Source organism: Pinus tabuliformis, chromosome 6, assembly GCF_031772625.1.
Source record: "Pinus tabuliformis cultivar Carrire ecotype Pingquan chromosome 6, CPIR1, whole genome shotgun sequence".
NCBI classification, from domain to species: Eukaryota; Viridiplantae; Streptophyta; class Pinopsida; order Pinales; family Pinaceae; genus Pinus; species Pinus tabuliformis.
In genome coordinates, this window is record NC_142292.1 from 729,817,412 (window position 1) to 729,835,576 (window position 18,165).

Below are 18,165 nucleotides of genomic sequence, written 5' to 3' on the forward strand. Positions count from 1 at the left end.
CGTGCCTCTCTGTCGTCTCACTTAAAGAGAGATTTCCTTGGATCTGATTCCTGATAAGCACAGTGCAATCCCTTCAGGGGGATTTGAATTTCTTGCCAAATGTAGCTATTGGCTTCACTGCTCAACGCTGGATCTACTCTTCCTGTTTCAAAATCAATGCGTTGATTCCATGTGAAAATTCCTACACTTGAAGGAACCCCTACTGCAGCAAATATGAATCTACTTCACCTACTTTATTTTTAAATTACATTCATCATGTTATTCTTCTGAATACTAAAGAAAATTACTTATGTTGCCTACACAAATTAAATATTTTATCTCATGAAATAGAAAACAGAGCAAAGAACAAGATACATAGGACACACTTATTTTTGGACACAATAGTCACCAGAAAAAACCCAATGCAGGAAACCCGATACAATAGTTGTAAGGGTTTATTATTACGCAGGATAAATATCTGAATACAACTCTAGGATGCTCATCTAGCAATCCTTTACAGAGAAAATAATGGTGGAAATTCTGAGTGAGTTTTACCTCACTTCACCCAGCAGAATTGCGATTGATCCGACAAAAGACTGGCTAACCCTGGCTATTTTTGCAATGGATCTGCGTCAGCCCTGCATTACCTTTTCTGCCCTTTGCATCATCTCTCCCAACTTTTCCAGTAGTTCTCGGCAGTTCCGGTAGTTCCTGGCAGTTCTGGCAGTTCCGATAGTTCTGGATTTTGTGTGACAAGCAACTTTTCTACATTAGTTGTACCGGTTACTACGCTGCCTCTACGTCAGCTCTCATGGCAGTTCCGACTGTTCCTCGTAGTTTCGGTTGTCCCAACAATTCTTGATTTTGCATGATAGGTAACTTTTTTGTGTCAACTCTCTCGGCTACTGCGCTACCTCTCTGCAAGCTCTCTCCGCCTCTTTGTGCTGTATTTTTTGGAAAGTTCTTCTCCCAGATTCTCTCTTCCCCTCAGTTGTAAGATCTCCCCAATCGATTTTCCTCCTGAGAACTTCTCACCTCAGAAAATCGATTTCCTCAATCTCTCTGTGTGTGCTTCTAATGAACCCCAAGCCTCCATTTTATATTTTTCATGTTGAGTCTTCAATGACCGAGATTAAGTCTCTAATCAATGGCTAAGATTAAAACATGACTTGATCTACCTTCTAGATCATTCTCACCCATATTTTGATTAATACCCATTAATATTTTAATTTTCCTAAGTTTAGACTTAGGAACCCCATTAAAAATATTAATTTTTTTAATAAAATACAATCCGGGTGGAATTTCACCAAACCGTTTCTGGGTTCTTTAGAACTCATGTGCCTTAGCCTCTCCACAAATTTTAAAGGCTACAAAACTTCCGATGCTAGAAAAAACTAACACTTGTTTGGCCTAGTGATCGGGTGGAGATCACGGTAAAGCTTATTATGATGTGTTCATTGTATTGGCCTAATGTTCCGGGATGGATTATAGTAAAACCTGATTTCTATTTATGCGAGTGAGGTGGTTTAACCTTGTTATGCCCTGGTTGGTTCTTTTGGTTTGAGTCAAACATTCATGCTTGGAATATGGCATAGGGGTGAATCGCTGAAGAGAGATTTGGCTCAGCCATTCTTCGGTCGGGTCGAACATAGTAGTCCCATCTCCTGTTGGTTTATTACATTCGTTAATGAGAAATTAATTCCCTTGGTTTTCATGTGTAAATGCATTGATTTATCAGTGGATTTTATGACCGATGTATTTATGGTATTTCTGTTGTTACTATGCTGGTTATATATATGTTTTATGACAACAACTATGTATGGCTCTCAGAATGTTTTTAATTGTAAATGAATGGATAATGTATCTATGATCTAATAGATGATAATGCAACAAATTTCATGCGGGAATAATGGTTCTTAACGATTCTCAGATAAGTTCAAGATCCCTATGTTTAATTATGTTGGTTATACCTGTAGATTACATAATTGCGATATGTTTGACGGAATTCATGTTATGGCTAGTAGGGTTCTGATTAAGGTCTTGTTTAACTTATTACTTTTGCATCATTGCTTCCCTGTTATTTTAATGGTCTTAAGCTATCATTCCATTATGGACAGTGACTTAGGCTTTGGGCCTAAAAAATTGGCTCAAATCTTCGGGACACTAGCACAACACTAATAAAATGGGTCCCCGGACGCTGGAAGGCAGGCCTGTGAGAGTGACTGGAGGTACTTGGACATTGTCATGCCTATAACTTGAGAGTGATTGAGGGCTAGGTTGATCAAAACTTTAGTAGGACCAAGGGTCAAGCTTCCTGAAGTATTGGCATGGTTCTTAGGGGTACTTTAGTTCATGTGGAAGGTCTATGTGTTATGTTTCTGTCGATTCGACTTCCTTAATGTCACATAGGACGTCAAATACAACCATAGTATCATCTCATTGCATGTTTACCCTGGTTGGCCGGTTAGTTTGATAGATGTGGGCGGAGGGTGTTACACATTGGATGACATTCTCAGCCATCATAGATTACCATTTGACAAAATAGGTCTTGGTTATACAGGCGAATCCCCTTGCAAAGAGGATACAAACCTCAAATCCCCAAGGGATAAATTTGAAGAAAAGTATGAAAACAAATTCATGATTTTAATGCCAAATCATAATGAAATTCAGGAGAATGTTGACCTCTCAAGAATTTATGTCGATGTTTCTAAGGAATCTCCTCTCAATATAAGCAATTGTGAAAATCAACCAAAGATTGAACCTCCTCCAAGGCAAAGTAGTTTTAGGAAACCATCAAGGGAAGTCTTCTCTTCCAAATATCAAACCATATTCTTTGAACATTTCTTTTCATGTACAAATTTTGGGCACAAGGAAAGATATTGTAGATCTTATACTAGGAATGGTTATGGAAGCAATAGAAGCTCTTATCAATATTCTAAAAATCAGTTTGCAAGCTATACAACTCGATGGCCTACTTCATTGTTCATGTACAATACAAAATGCTATAGATGTCACATTCTTGGACAGATAGGAAGTGATTACAGAAGTAGCGTGATATGGTCACCTAATAAGGTCAAAGAAGAAAATAGTCCTACTAAGAACAGAGGAAAACTATTGAGAGATCTTCTAGTCGTAAGTCCTTCAAACCTTTTTTCAAGAGGAATAATAATCATCCAGTTAAGTCAGTCCAAAGCCCCAATGTGGTTCTTAAGAGTCGAGGAGGTTGGTATGGAAAATTATTGTACTCTCCATCAAGCAACCCACTCATAGAAAAGATGTCCACAATGGCTACATAACATGAGTACAATGTTAACTAGAGTTCTTCATTATCAAACTGTAGAAGAAAAACCTGATTAGTCAAAGGAAGAAGATGAAGCTCCTCCACCTGAAGGGAATGTTAATGCTGGAGAATCCATATTTATTTTGAATATGATTATAGAAAGTGAATCCCAAGAAGTCAATGAAGCTTCAGTCAATAAAACTCCTCTTATTCAACCACCTAATACATACTTTGAGGAGTAAAGGACCATTGCCTAAACCTAATGTAGATGATAAAAGGAAGATGTTCTTGAGAAGAATTATACCCCCTAATGATCCCACTAAGAATTCAAGTACTGGTTAGGATTCCAAGAATACTTTAGAGAGTGTTAAAAGTAAATATAATACACCTGAAGCAGTTGATAAGTCTTCTCCACCAATATCTTCAACACATCCATCTAAAGAGGAGAATGTGTCATGTGATTTTGATTACAAAATTATTGAATATTTGAAGAAGGATTGAGCTAACACATCTCTTTTTGAGTTAACCAAGTTGCTTGGCCAATGAGAATTCATTATCACGAATTTTGCATCAACACATGCGATAAGCAAAGAAACTTCTTCTTCCAAGGCTTTGTCAATTGGTAAGTCTAAAGCCATAGTGAATATTGAATATATTTTAAATGCAACCAATGTTAATTCAAAATCTATTGTGCCTCATTTTTTTATTGGAATTTGAGATCTTTAACTACAATGTTCATAATTGTCTTGTCAACTCTGAAGCATAAAAAAATGTTACGCCTTTATTGATATTTAAAAATATAAATGATAAACCAGAAAAGACAGATGCTAATATCATACACCTTGACGAGTCTCAAGTTCAAGTGGTTGGGGAATTAAAGGATGTATTGATTAGATTATCTTCTAGATCCTAGGTTTATCAATCTATTGATATAGCGGTCATGTACGTTCTTAAAGCATATGGGTTTCTCTTAAGTAAAGATTAGTCGTAAGATGCAAGGATACTTCACCTTAGACTGGCCTCATTTATGGCTCCTATATAAAGGGAAGAATAACAAGATCAGGGTTAATAGTGAACCACACATGAAGTATACAGTCATTGATTTGGAATCACCCAATGAGCCTACCAATATTGTATAGGAAGTATTAGGAAATTACTTTTTAGAACCATATATCGGTTTCTGTCATACACTACCATCACCTATCTCATAAGATACACAACTGGAAGTCCTTCCTTGTTCTCCAGCTGGTGAAATGACTCTTCTATCGTAGATGTCAATAATCTTTGTTTAGATATAACCATGTCAGTACTAACCTTTGGACTTTGTATTATGATGGATTGAAAACGTACGATGAAGTTGGTCCCAGATGTATCCTAGATGACCCTGAGAAGAACAAACACCTGATTTCTTGTCGTTTGGAGTTCTAGTGCACTAATAACATTGAAGAATATGAGGCATTAATTCTTGGATTGAATAAGGATATCGAACTCAAGGTAGAAGGTTTAAAGGTAATAGGTTATTATGGGATATTTCTAGACAAGTATGTAATACCATTCATTTCATTTCACCTAACATTAAAAACTACAACAAGAATTGTCATGACTAATTGTTGCTTTTAAAGCTTTTGATATTAAATCAATGCCAAGAATAAATAATTCTGCATTAGATACTTTACCCAATGCGACCACTAGGTTTACACCACTTAGGGAAGATTTTTCTATAGAAATAATTTATAAACCTTTCATCCCTAATAATATCATTATTTTTTGCATTTTTTATGATTATCAACAAATTATGGACTTTCTTGCAAATGTGGACATATTCAAAGACACTTCCATTGATGAAAATAAGCACGATAAAGCTTTACAAGAGAGGTCTAATGTACGTGATGATAATCCCTTACCTAAGGGAATTGTTTCATTAGAGAACTATTCGATATACATAATTGGTTTAGAGGACCCTCCAATACGAAGACCCAAAGTTCAACCTTATCACATGAATAGATCAATCTAAGGACACATGAAGACCCCAACTATGTCAATATCAATACATGTTGTTCTCCATAAGGATGACATGCGTTTATCCAAATATTCAAACAATATAGAGATGTATTTGCATGAATAATGTTAAGAAAGGTACATCCGATGCTTGAACCCTTAATACAAAAGGAGTTAAAGAAATTATTGGATGTCCAGATTATTTTTAAAGTTAGACATTCCACCTGGGTCTCTAAATTAGTTCCAGTAAGAAAGAAAAATGGGAAAATTAGATTATATGTGGATTTTTTGTAACATCAACAGAGCTTCAGATAAAGATAATTATTCGGTCCCATTGATGGAGCAAATACTCCAAATAGTCTCTAGTGTTGTGATGTTTTTGCTATTACACGATTTTCTTGGATATAACCAAGTATAACTCACACGTGAATAGATTAAACAGACTCGTAGTACCATATATGTTCTTCTTCTTATGTACCTAAGCACCAAAAAGTAAAAATCACCCATCATGAAAATTGTTATAGGCTTCAAATTCTACCATATGACTCAAATCACACATAATGTACTTTCTAAGGCCATTATATATAGTACATCTCAAACTTGATTAGGCTTAATAATGTCTAGATTGTACATAGGATTAAATCATCCTTGGTGAATTTTCACCCACTCAATTTAGCCTCGATATACTTCAAGTAAGAATTTCATTCTTTATATAGAATCAGTAGGAACATTTAACTTTAACACATTGTATTGAGTCAACAAAGGACCTACAAAAGGAGATAATTTTTGGCATAAAATCACCCTCTTATGGGATATATAAAGTCCCTTCTCACCATAGTGATGGCATCATTATTATTAATACATGTCATAATTTATGGCAAGGAACTCATATGAGAACAATATTTAGAGCGGGTCCATTTTGTTTTGGTATCAGAGATATGATATACTTCAAGAAGTCATCATATTTGAAGCATGGATGCATTGGATGAAACATTATACTTGTGGTCATGAAGAATTTGGTACAAATCATATTAAGGCTTTATTAATTCATCAACATATGGTTATTGAGACAAGAGATATTACATTTTGAAATATGGGTTTTTGGCTTTAATAAACTAGTAAACAACATTTTAAACAAATGTCGTAAATGAAAGAACTAATTATAGAAACCCATAGAAAAGCATTAAAAGTGAAGTAGGAAGAGAAACACCATGATTTTGAACTAATTTTGTAGCAAATCTAGCAGATATCTTTGTGAAAAAAGATAGGAATATGAGAAGCAAATGTTGGTAGTGGAGCAATGGGGCAAAGACGCTAATGGCCATCTATAATTGTAACAACTCAAGATTTTGATAAATGGTGTGTAATTATGTGTCCAAACACAAGCTCATCTTAACATGCTTCAAGTTGTTACCAACTACCTAGTTGTTTCGTAGATTATAAAAATGTGAGTAGTTTAACAAATAGAAGGTTATGAATTGACCATTAGCAGCACTCGAAGGTGGGAAACATTAGTTCCCAACTAATCCTATGTTAAGGAAGACAAGTACACAATGGTGTTCACAATAAGTGTTGAGGTCTTACAACTTATAGTTGTGGAAGGTTTAAAGCCATAATATGGATGCAGTAGCACATGCAACCTCATTGGCAGAGCTTACGTGAAAGATCACAAAGCCATCTATAATAGATACTACATCACTCACAAACTTCAAAAGATGGAAAGGTTTGTCAATTTGGATTTTCCTTCTACATTTTCCTCTATTGTTCCTCTATTACCAATTGATATGAGTACAAGTAGCCTACATTACACATATTCACACAAGAAAGAAGAATGAAATTACCAAAAGGAGAACATCAAATCATACATGGTGTACACTATTGTTTTATGTGGTTATATTTGTGAAAAAATGGTGGGGAGTGATAAAATTTTATCAAGCATCCAAGGGTTGCAATAATCAGATACAAAGTTAAGTGAGTGATCGTCTTTGACTGAGTCACCAATGGACTATTCACGACAAGGTAGATAAATTACAAGAAATAAAGTAAAAAATCATAAAATACAAATGTATTACATATTTGGACTAAATCTAGTAGGAACCAAGGACTAATTATAATGAATCCTGCCATGGTGAAAAGAAATTGTCCCTAATTTCTATTGATGGTACACTCTTTCAAGTGAAAGACATCATCGTTTGTAGGAACTGAGGTGACATAAATAACCTAATTGGATATTAGAAGAATGGATGTTGAAATGAGAGTGCATGGAATAATTACAACGACATGATGTTGAGTTATAGAATGTCCTCCTAATAAGATTAAGCTAATCATTTGTAGCAGAAACACCTATGCAAAAAATATGACCTTCATATCCTTAGTTGGAGGTGAACCATGAAGAAGATGCTAACTAGGGCATGGTATGAAGTAAGTTGAGGATTGGAGTTGGACTCGGTGCTCAGAAAGACATCTCCATGCAAAAGTGTGAGCACTATAAAGCAAGTAGATGAATGCTGACAGGGATGAGCATTAGAACATATCAAACATTTTGAACTTGTGGATATTTATATGGTTATTAACTTATCTTCTAGCAAATTCAAAATAAGGGAAAGAAGAGATGACATTGTAGATCTTATTGTCCTTGCAAAGCTTGTAGAAGTTATAATACCCACAATTTTGTGTATTTTTGTCAAATTGGTGGGGCTCGACAAAAAACACATCACAAGAATCCAAGGGTATAACATCACAATCAATTGTATCAATGAATGGTCTAATGGAAAATCTGATAAAACACTACAAACATAAAGTAGGTACTGCTTCATGGACCCATCCAATATGATATGGTTGGGGATGAGTGGTAGAAATTTGGATTTTTTCAATCAATTGTTGAGAAAGCAAGTTCTTTTTGTTTCCATTGTCTATGATTAATTGTGCAAGTTGTTGCTTGATCTAGAAACTTAGATGAAGTGAAGAGAGCTTCATTCTTATTCTCACAGTAGTTTTCTTCCATGAGAACCCACTAAGGGCAGGTGGAGGTTGAATTATTAACATTAATATCTATGGGGAAAAATCCAACAATGCTAAGTGCTAGTGTGGTATGGGCTGACTGCAATCCTCGAATGATTTTGATAGCTTAAATGCCCCTAGGTCGCAACTATTCAAGACACAAATTAAAAATGCCAATCATCTTAAAACTCACATAACTTAAAAAATAAAAGAAAAATCATATAAATATTTATATTAAAAAATAATTTATGAATATGTAAATTTAATATTTTAAATTATTATATTACATATATTAAAAATTTATAATTTTAACTTCCATATTTCACATCATTGTATATGTAATAGGTGACTCCCTTATTCTATTTGATAACTGAGTGAAATGTTACAAAACATTTTTTGCCCATTTTAAGTTCTTTGTTTAATGAAGCTTCCTTTGTGCTTACAAATATTGAAGAGGTTGATGATTACTACATATGATTATTTCCTTGCCATTGAGAAGGTGCTTCCATGAATGCATACAATTTTGTGATGGAGGATAGTTCAATATTCCACTTGAAAAGAGTTTGGAATAGTAACAAACCAACTTAAGAATGGCTCCCATTACAAGCCTTGCATTAACCTCAATCTCAAAGGATTTCCTATAATTAGATAGTACCATAATAGGAGCATTGTTGATTTTTGTCTTCAACACTTGGAAGGCTTCTTTTGTTTTCGCTCAAACAAAGGCCTTGCTGCTCGAAGGTAAGGCATGTAAAGGCACTGCAACTTTGGATAAAGATGCTACAATCTTCCTAATTTTTTGGTATGCAACTACACAACCCCTCAATTGGTGGACATTTGATTGTGTTGACCAATTGACAATGGCATGTCTTTCTTTGGATCAATCTTCACTTCTCCTCCACCAACAAGATAGCTTGAAGATACTAAGCTTTCCTTGGAAAATTCACATTTCTTTAAGGTAAATGCAACTTGATATTGTTAAATTTGAACTCCATGGTACACAAATTCTAGTATGAGAAAAGTTAACCCTAAATCTACGTATCTTAAAAGTCAAAAGGTTCAATCAAAACTTTGACCAATAGGTTGACTAAATAGATTATGACAAGTGGAATCACATTGAATAGGACCACCCAAAATTGTATCAATGTTTTATTTCAAATTGTAAAGTACAAAAATACAATGAATGAGTTAAAAAACTTAAACTTGCCAATTGACACAATGGTGCACTATGCATCTCTTATATAGAATAGAAAAAAAAAAAGATAAAATGTTTTTGATCACACACATGAAGCACCCTAGACGACTTAGACTAACTGTGATCATAACCCACTTATTGTGTCCTTGTGCTTGGAGAGAAGTGTCAAAAATAGTGTGCACAAATTGGAGGATAATTGTTGTGTGAATGCATTGACTCTCTTTGGATTTGTGTCCTCATTAATTGTTCATGCAAACACCCTCACCGTCCTAGTGATTTTCACCCTACTCTAATTATAATAATTGCATGGAAAAAAAACTATGAAATAGGAAAAATAATAAAAATAAATTTGCTGTTTGAAAGAATAATTGGAAGAGGTTGGCATGCTTGTGCCTTCATTCACTATCCTACATAATTCTAGCACTACTGTCAAGCATACAATGTTAAACCTTCACCATGATTATCTAAGCTCTCATGTTGTCTTCAAATTAGAACCAAGTTTTCTCGGTTAGAAGTGCTACACCATCAAGGATATATTATATATGTTCATCATGCCTAGTTGTAGGAGAATACCAATTTGAGCAACTAGGTAAAACTCTTAACACTCCTCCTTTGCGAAGAAAGCATTCGCCACCAAACTAAGTCTCTCCCTTGACATTTAGAACATATCAAAGGACTTTGTCACACTGTTTGCACCCTGTGAATATGAAGGATCATATTGTATGATGATGCATATTGTTCATGTGTATTAGATAGACGTAATTTTTCTTCCATTATTTATCTTTTATTTATTTATTTCTTAAATTTCAAGCAATGCTTTTTATTCACTAGATTTATAGTAAATTAATTTACAACAAGATAATTTACTAAGTGATAAATTGCTAGTAGTTGGGGATAGAAATTAACACGTTGTCTAGCAAGCTTCACACACACCTTGAATTATCAAACCCAAGAGTGGAATGTGACAACCAGACTCTTTTTCTACTAACGGCTTTGAACTTTTGAAATTCTTCAAGATTAGCAATTTGGGGCATCAACCCAAGCAAGAACAGACTAAATTTTCTCCAAATTTTTTTAATTGATCATGGCTTTAAATGTCTTGAAACTATTTTGGTTGTTTGATGTGTCAAACTAGTTGTCCCTCGATCCATCTTTGTTGACAATGGTCCCTAGACCTTTACGCTCACAAAGACTCCATGGTACCTAGAATATTGAAACCTTAAGGATGGAAAGATTATATATATATATATATATATATATATATATATAAAATAAAAATAATATATTAGATATTATTTTAAATAATAATTAAATAAATTATTAAATTTTATTACCATGATTAAAAATGTTTTGTTTTTTTAAATAAATTATGAAATTAATATTTTATTATTATTTAATTTTATCTATTTAAATATAATATAAAAACTATTTACATTTATTTATATTCAAAATGTTTATTTTTTTTATATTTTAATTTTTTTTTTTTAAATATATATATATAATTAATATAATATATTAATAAAATATAAAAATATATTTAAAAAAAATAAAATAAAATTTTACTTTTAAAAATAATTAGATATAATAAAAATAATATATGAACTATTATTTTTAATAATAATTAAATAAATATTTAAAATTATATATATATATATATATATATATATATATATATTCGAGATTACTAAATTTTATTCCCTGATTAAAAATATTTCGATTAATTGAAATAAATTATGTAATTGACAAATATTTATTTAATATTATATTTTTCTATATAATAGGAAAACTATTTACATTTATTTATATGTAAAGTAGTTAAAATTATTTTAAAAATAAAAAATATAAAAATAAAATTTAATATATCAATATAATTTATTAATAAAATATAAAAATATATTTAAAAATTTTTAATTTAAATTTAATTTGATGATGATGATGGTGGTTAACGTCTGTTCCACTGAGACCAAACATTGGTCTATCAGACCTAAAGAAACAAATTATTTATTTTGATTTAAGATTTTATTCCCATACTCAAAAAAACTTGGAGAGAAGCCTCCCGAGCTCACTATAATTTTGACTTTGTAAAAGGCTAGGAAGGTCAGTGTTGTAACAAATATTGTGAAACTGAGATCTAATGTGGTTGTACACAAGGCACTCTAAGAGGAAGTAGTTTTCCTCCTCGATGTTCCTATTCTCACATATATGGCAGATCCTTTCCATCCATGGCATTTTAAGAATTGCCTAACGACTTGTTTCTCTATGGAGCTCATGAGAATTCGTTCTAATCTTTGCTATATTAATTTTCTTCTTTGAGCTAGTTAAAATAGAGAGATACTTTTGATCTAGGGTGGGGTGGATGACCTTCTTATAATAACTTAATTTTCTTTTAGCCGCTAAATCTTTCTCACACCACATTTTTTCTCTGAACTTAGAAGTAACAATATCTTTAATGTTATTTATGTTTTGCAATGCATCATTCTCATTGATCTCCCAATAGTTTAACCAAGCCCTTGTGTCTTTATGCCACCCCCGATTGAGCCTTAGGTGGTTTTGGTTGGAATTTAAAGCTAGCTTAGGAAGTTTATGATCATCTATGTTATTGAGTTTGTGCTTGTACAACAGAAACCTAATCATAGCTAGGCTCTCAATAGGGGAAATACCTGCTTCTATAAGGAGAATAGGATAGGGTGTATTACTTTTAATTTTCAGGTTATAAGTTATAAAACGCTTCTGGATTTTCTCAATCTTTCTCCATGATTCTCTGGAGATGCTGCAACCCCAAACCTCACAGCCATATAAGTTAACAGGAGTGACTAAAGTTTCAAAGAGGGACTTCTTTTTATCCCACATTACGAGGTTTGTTGTTTTACAATTATTTTCAAGACCAAAATAAGCTTTCCACCCCCCATTAATCCTTTTCTCAATGCTATGGTTCCAGTTGAGCTTGTGATGAATATCAATTCCTAGGTACTTGTAAGAATACACTTCCTCCAAGTTATTATTGTCATACATAAAATTAGCATAAGTGTCCTTCTTGGATTTGATAATCATAACTTTTGTTTTGTCAGTGTTAATAGTCATACCCATGGTAGTGCAGAAATCCTTAAGAAGCCTGAGTTGCTTATCAAGATCAGATGGGAACCTAACAATATCGTCAGCATAGAGAAGAAGGATGACGACTATCCCAGCTAAGATCGTGCCATCACATCCTGCTTCCTCTAAATAGCCTTCGAGCTTATCAATGTAAATGCCAAATAGGGTAGGGGAGAGGGGGCAACCTTGTTTAACTTCGATGTTACACTTAATATCTTTCGACCACCCCTCATTGCTCTTTAGCTTGGCAATTACATTCTCATATAACCTTATAGTGGCAGCTCTCAACTCGAGAGGAACCTTTAGCTCTTCTAATCTATTCCAAAGGTTGTATCTAGGAACCGTATCGAAAGCCTTTCTAAAGTCCACAAAGCAACAAAATAAATTGGATTTATCATTATGACATTCCTCTGCAATGATCCTAAGTGTAACGAGGTGGTTTGCTGTTAAGTGATGCCTTCTGAAACCTACTTGGCCTTTAGCCCTCTTACCTTCACTTTCAAGCCATATGCTTAACTTCTTTTCCAAAATACTGCCATATATATATATATATATATATATATCTAAATTATTATTATTAATAAATATAAAATTGAAGTTATTAAACAAATTTGATATATATTTTCAACATAATGATTTATTTTTCTATTAAATTATAATAAAAATAATTTTAATATGAGTTGAAAATTATTTTAAATATTAATATGTTAGTAAATTTAAATAAAATAGTTATTTTTTATTAAAATATAGATATAAGAGAAAATTATATTTATTATTTAAGATTGATAATTTATTATTATTTAAAATTTATTAGAAGAAGACGATTTTGTTTTTTAAACTTCACTTGGTTTTGAGAATTTTATGATATAAATTCCCTACTAACAAGGCCAACCACGAGAAGGTGGAAGCCAATTTGGCCCCACCCCTTCACTTTTAATTTATGATTATACTACTATTTCAGTCGTCACTCTCGCAACCCCACCACCTATTTGATATTCCTATTCAATAAATTAAACTTCATTCTTTTGAGCTACCCCCTCCCTACTCTTTACCTATTTTTATGCCAATGAGAATATTTTCCTTGGAATTCATGAGACAGAGCCTACACGTGGATCAAATCCACTTTGTTCATACTAAGAAAGGCTATATGTTCAAGTTGGGAAGCTAATAGGTCCCTTCATTGTAAAGACTAGGCAAGCTCTTCAGTCTGCTAAAAATATGTTGAAAGCACTAAATTTTGAAATGAGGGATATTTGGCATTATGACCCTCATGGTATCATATCTAAGAGAAGGAAAGGTATTAATGCCTCAGTATATGATCATGAATCTAGGCCAGAAGTTGAGTGGAAAGCTAATTTTGATTCTTGACCTATTAATACATAAATATAGATTGAGAACCCAACGACAAAGGACAAAGCGCAAAAGAGAACTGCGGATGAGGCCAGAGATGTGGAAATGGAGGATGTTCACTCCAACAAAAGGGAGAAAACCCAAGAAGCAATGGATGAAGAGATTGAAACCAGGTTGATCAAGGCAAAGCTAAAACAACCAGGATTCCAAATTTTAGTTTTTGGCGGCATTAGAAATGCTATAGCCTTGAAAATTGGTGGAGAGGCTAAGGCACATGAGTTCTAAAGAACCCAGAAACAGTTTGGTGAAATTCCACCCTGATTATATTTTATTAAAATAATTAATATTTTTAATGGAGTTCCTAAGTCTAAACTTAGGGGAATTAAAATATTAGTAAAAGTATTAATCAAAATATGGATGAGAATGATCTAGAAGGATGATCAAGTCATGTTTTAATCTTAGTCCTTGATTAGAGACTTAATCTCAGCCGTTGAAGACTCAACAAGAAAAGTATTAAATGGAGGCTTGGGGTTCATTTGAAAACACACACAGAGAGATTGAGGAAATTGATTTTATGAGGTGAGAAGTTCTCAGGAGGAAAATCGATTAGGGAGATCTTGCAACTGAGGGGCAGGGAGAATCTGGGAGAAGGAATTTCCCATAAATATAGAACAAAGAGGTAGAGAGAGCTTGCAGAGAGGCAATGCAGTAGCCGAGAGAGGTGACGCAAAAAAGTTGCCTGTCACACAGAATCCAGAACTATCGGAACAGTCGAAAACTGTCGGGAATTACCAGAATAGTCGGGAGAGCTGATGCAGAGGAAGCACAGTAGACAGGAGAGATGATGCAGAAAATTTGCCTGTCACGCAGAATCCAGAACTGCTGGAATAGCTAGAACTGGCAGGAACTGCCGGAACTGTCAGGAACTGCCGAGAATTTTCAGAACTATCGGGAGAGCTGACGTAGAGGCAATGTAATAGCTGAGAGAGCTGACATAGAAAAGTTGTCTGTCACGTAGAATCCAGAACTTCTGGAACAACCGAAACTACCTGGAACTGTCAGAACTGTTGGGAACTGCCAAAACTACCAAGAATCACTGAAATATCCGGGAGAGCTCACGCAGATGGAAGAGAAGATGACGCAAGGATGATACAGAGCCAACACATAAATAGTCAAGGTTAACCAGTCTTGTTCCAGATCAGCCAAAATTCTGTAGGGCAAAGTGAGGTAAAATTCACTCAGATTTTCCACTAGTATTTGCTTTGTAAAGGATTACTAGATGAACATCCTAGATTTGTATTCAGATATTTCTCTTGCATAATAATAAACCCTTAGAGTTGTTGCATGGTTTTCCCACATTGGGTTTTTCTGGGGACTATTGTGTCCAAAAATAAGTGTGTCCAATGTATTTTAAAAATCAAGTATGTGAAGTAGATTCAGATTTGCTGCAGTAGGGGTCCCTTCGAGTGTAGGAATTTTCACATGGTATCATAGCATTGATTTTGAAACAAGAAGAGCAGAATCAATGCTGAGAACTGAGGCCGAGAGCTGCACTTGGCAGCAATTCAAATCCCCTTGAATGGATTGTGCAGGGAACAGATCCAAGGAAATATCTCTCTGTGTGAGATGAAAGAGAGGTATGATTTCCAGTTCGTGAGTTTACAAAGGTAGAAGGAGTGACACAGAGCCTCAACGTAGTGCTTGAAGGGCGCAGTTTCTGTCGGGGCAAAAATCCGTCGGAAAAGTGCGAAGACACATAGAAGGGGAATTTTCTCCTTAGAGAACTTTTTGCCAAAAATTTTGAATCTTCACTTGCTGAACATCAACGGAGAGGGGAAGATCTACAAGCTCCAACAAGGAGTGTGTAGGCCGGTCTAGTGTTGTGCAAAGGAGAGAGGAGGTCCTTTGACATTTGGCAAAGATGGCCCATGCATCTCCAGGAGGGAGATGGGGCGATATTGAGCTGTTGCCGGGAGGATTACATGTGGGAGTCCACCTCTTGGATCAATTCCTTGCTACAAAAGCCCAAGATTCAACAGTAGTGAGATGGACTTAGTGTCAAATGATGCAGTGGAGTATTTGGAAGACAGATGCAATAGCTGGGACCAGTGACTGATTGGCGCAGAGCAAGGTTGACAGCAGTGTAGTTAGCACAATGTAGGAGTCAGAAGCAATGCAGAAGATTCAAAGGGCCAAATCAACAGCAGTCAGATTCAAACATTCATTGTATTATGTTGAACACAGTTAAGTTCAACTAATTTTGGATGTTTTTCTGTTGCTTCTCTCAGCAACTGAGTTGCAGTACAGATGTAGTGTTAGCAGTGGTAGTGCTAGTAACATAGTAGATGTAGCGTTGGAGAGGGAGTTGTAGTACATATGCAGTGGTGGCACTAGCAGTGTCATGGGCATCAGTACAGTAGCAGCAGCAACACAGTGTTGGTGGTAGCAGCAGTGTAGAAATGAGGTGCTTCAGAAACATAGCAGCATGCAGATGGACAATGTTGCTAGAGCACTTTCCTCACTAAGAGAGAGTGTTAGTTTTTGGTAGCATTGGAAGTGATCTAGCCTTGAAAATTGGTGGAGAGGCTAAGGTACATGAGTTCTAAAGAACCCAAAAACCGTTTCGTGAAATTCCACCCGGATTGTATTTTATTAAAATAATTAATATTTTTAATGGAGTTCCTAAGTCTAAACTTAGGGAAATTAAAATAATAATGGGTATTAATCAAAATATGGGTGAGAATGATCTAGAAGGCAGATCAAGTCCTGTTTTAATCTTAGTCATTGATTAGAGACTTAATCTCGGTCATTGAAAACTCAATAGGAAATGTATAAAGTGGAGGCTTGGGGTTCATTTGAAAACACACTCACAGAGATTGAGGAAATTGATTTTCTGAGATGAGAAGTTCTCAGGAGGAAAATGGATTGGGGAGATATTGCAGCTGAGGGGTAGAGAGAAGCTCAGAGAAGGACTTTCTGGAAAATGCAGAACAGCGAGGCAGAGAGAGCTTGCAGAGAGGCAGTGCAGTAGCCGGGAGAGGTGACACAGAAAAGCTGCCTGTCAAGTAGAATACAGACCTACCAAAACAGTTGAAAACTGTCGGGAACTACCGAAATTGTCGGAACTGTTGAAATTGTCGGAACAGTCGGGAGAGCTGACGCAGAGATAACATATTAGCTCGGAGAGATGACAGAGAGGCAGCGCAATAACTGAGCGAGTTGATGCAAAAAAAAACTGCCTGTCACACAGAATCTAGAACTGCTGGAATAGTCGAAAGTGACAGGAGCTACCGGAACTATCGGGAGAGATGACGCAGAGGAAACGAAGTACCCGCGAGAGCTGATGCAGAAAAGATGCTTGTTACGCAGAATCTAGAACTGTCGGAACAACCGAAACTGTAGGAACTACCGAGAACTAGCCGAACTACCAGAATTTTCGGAACAGCTGGGAGAGATGACGCAGAGGGAAAAGAAGGTGATGCAGCACTGATGCAGAGCCAACGCAAAAATAACCAGGGTTAGCCAGTATTGTGCCAGATCAACCGAAATTTTGCTAGGTGAAGTGAGGTAAAACTCACCCATATTTTCCGCTAGTATTTTATCTATAAAGGATTGCTAGATGAGCATCCTAGATTTGTATTCTGATATTTCTCCTTCATAATAATAAACCCTCAGAACTGCTGCATCGATTTTCCTACAATGGATTTTTTCGGGGACTATTGTGTCCAAAAATAAGTGTGCCCTATGTATCTTGTTCTTTGCTCTAGTTTCTATTTCATGAGATCAAATATTTAATTAGTGTAGGCCATAGAAGTAATTTGCTTTAGTATTAAGAAGAATAACTTGGTTAATGTATATTAGAAATCAAGTAGTTGAAGTAGATTCAAATTTGTTGTAGTAGGGGTTCCTTTAAGTGTAGGAATTTTCACATGGTATCAAAGCATTGATTTTGAAAGAGGAAGAGAAGATCTAGTGCTCAGTAGTGAGGCCGAGAGCTGCACTTGGTAGAAATTTGAATCCCCTTGAAGGGATTGCGCAGTCCTTTTCAGGAAGAAGATCCAAGGAGATCTCTCTCTGAGTGAGATGAAAAAAAGTTATGATTTCCAATTCGAGAGTTTGTAGAGGAAAAGGGAGTGACACAGAGCCTCAGAGTAGTGCTTGAAGGGCGTAGTTTCTGTCAGGGCAGAAATCTGTCGAAAAAGAGCGAAGACACATAGAAGGGGAATTTTCTCCTCAGAGAACTTTTTACCAAAATTTTTGAATCTTCACT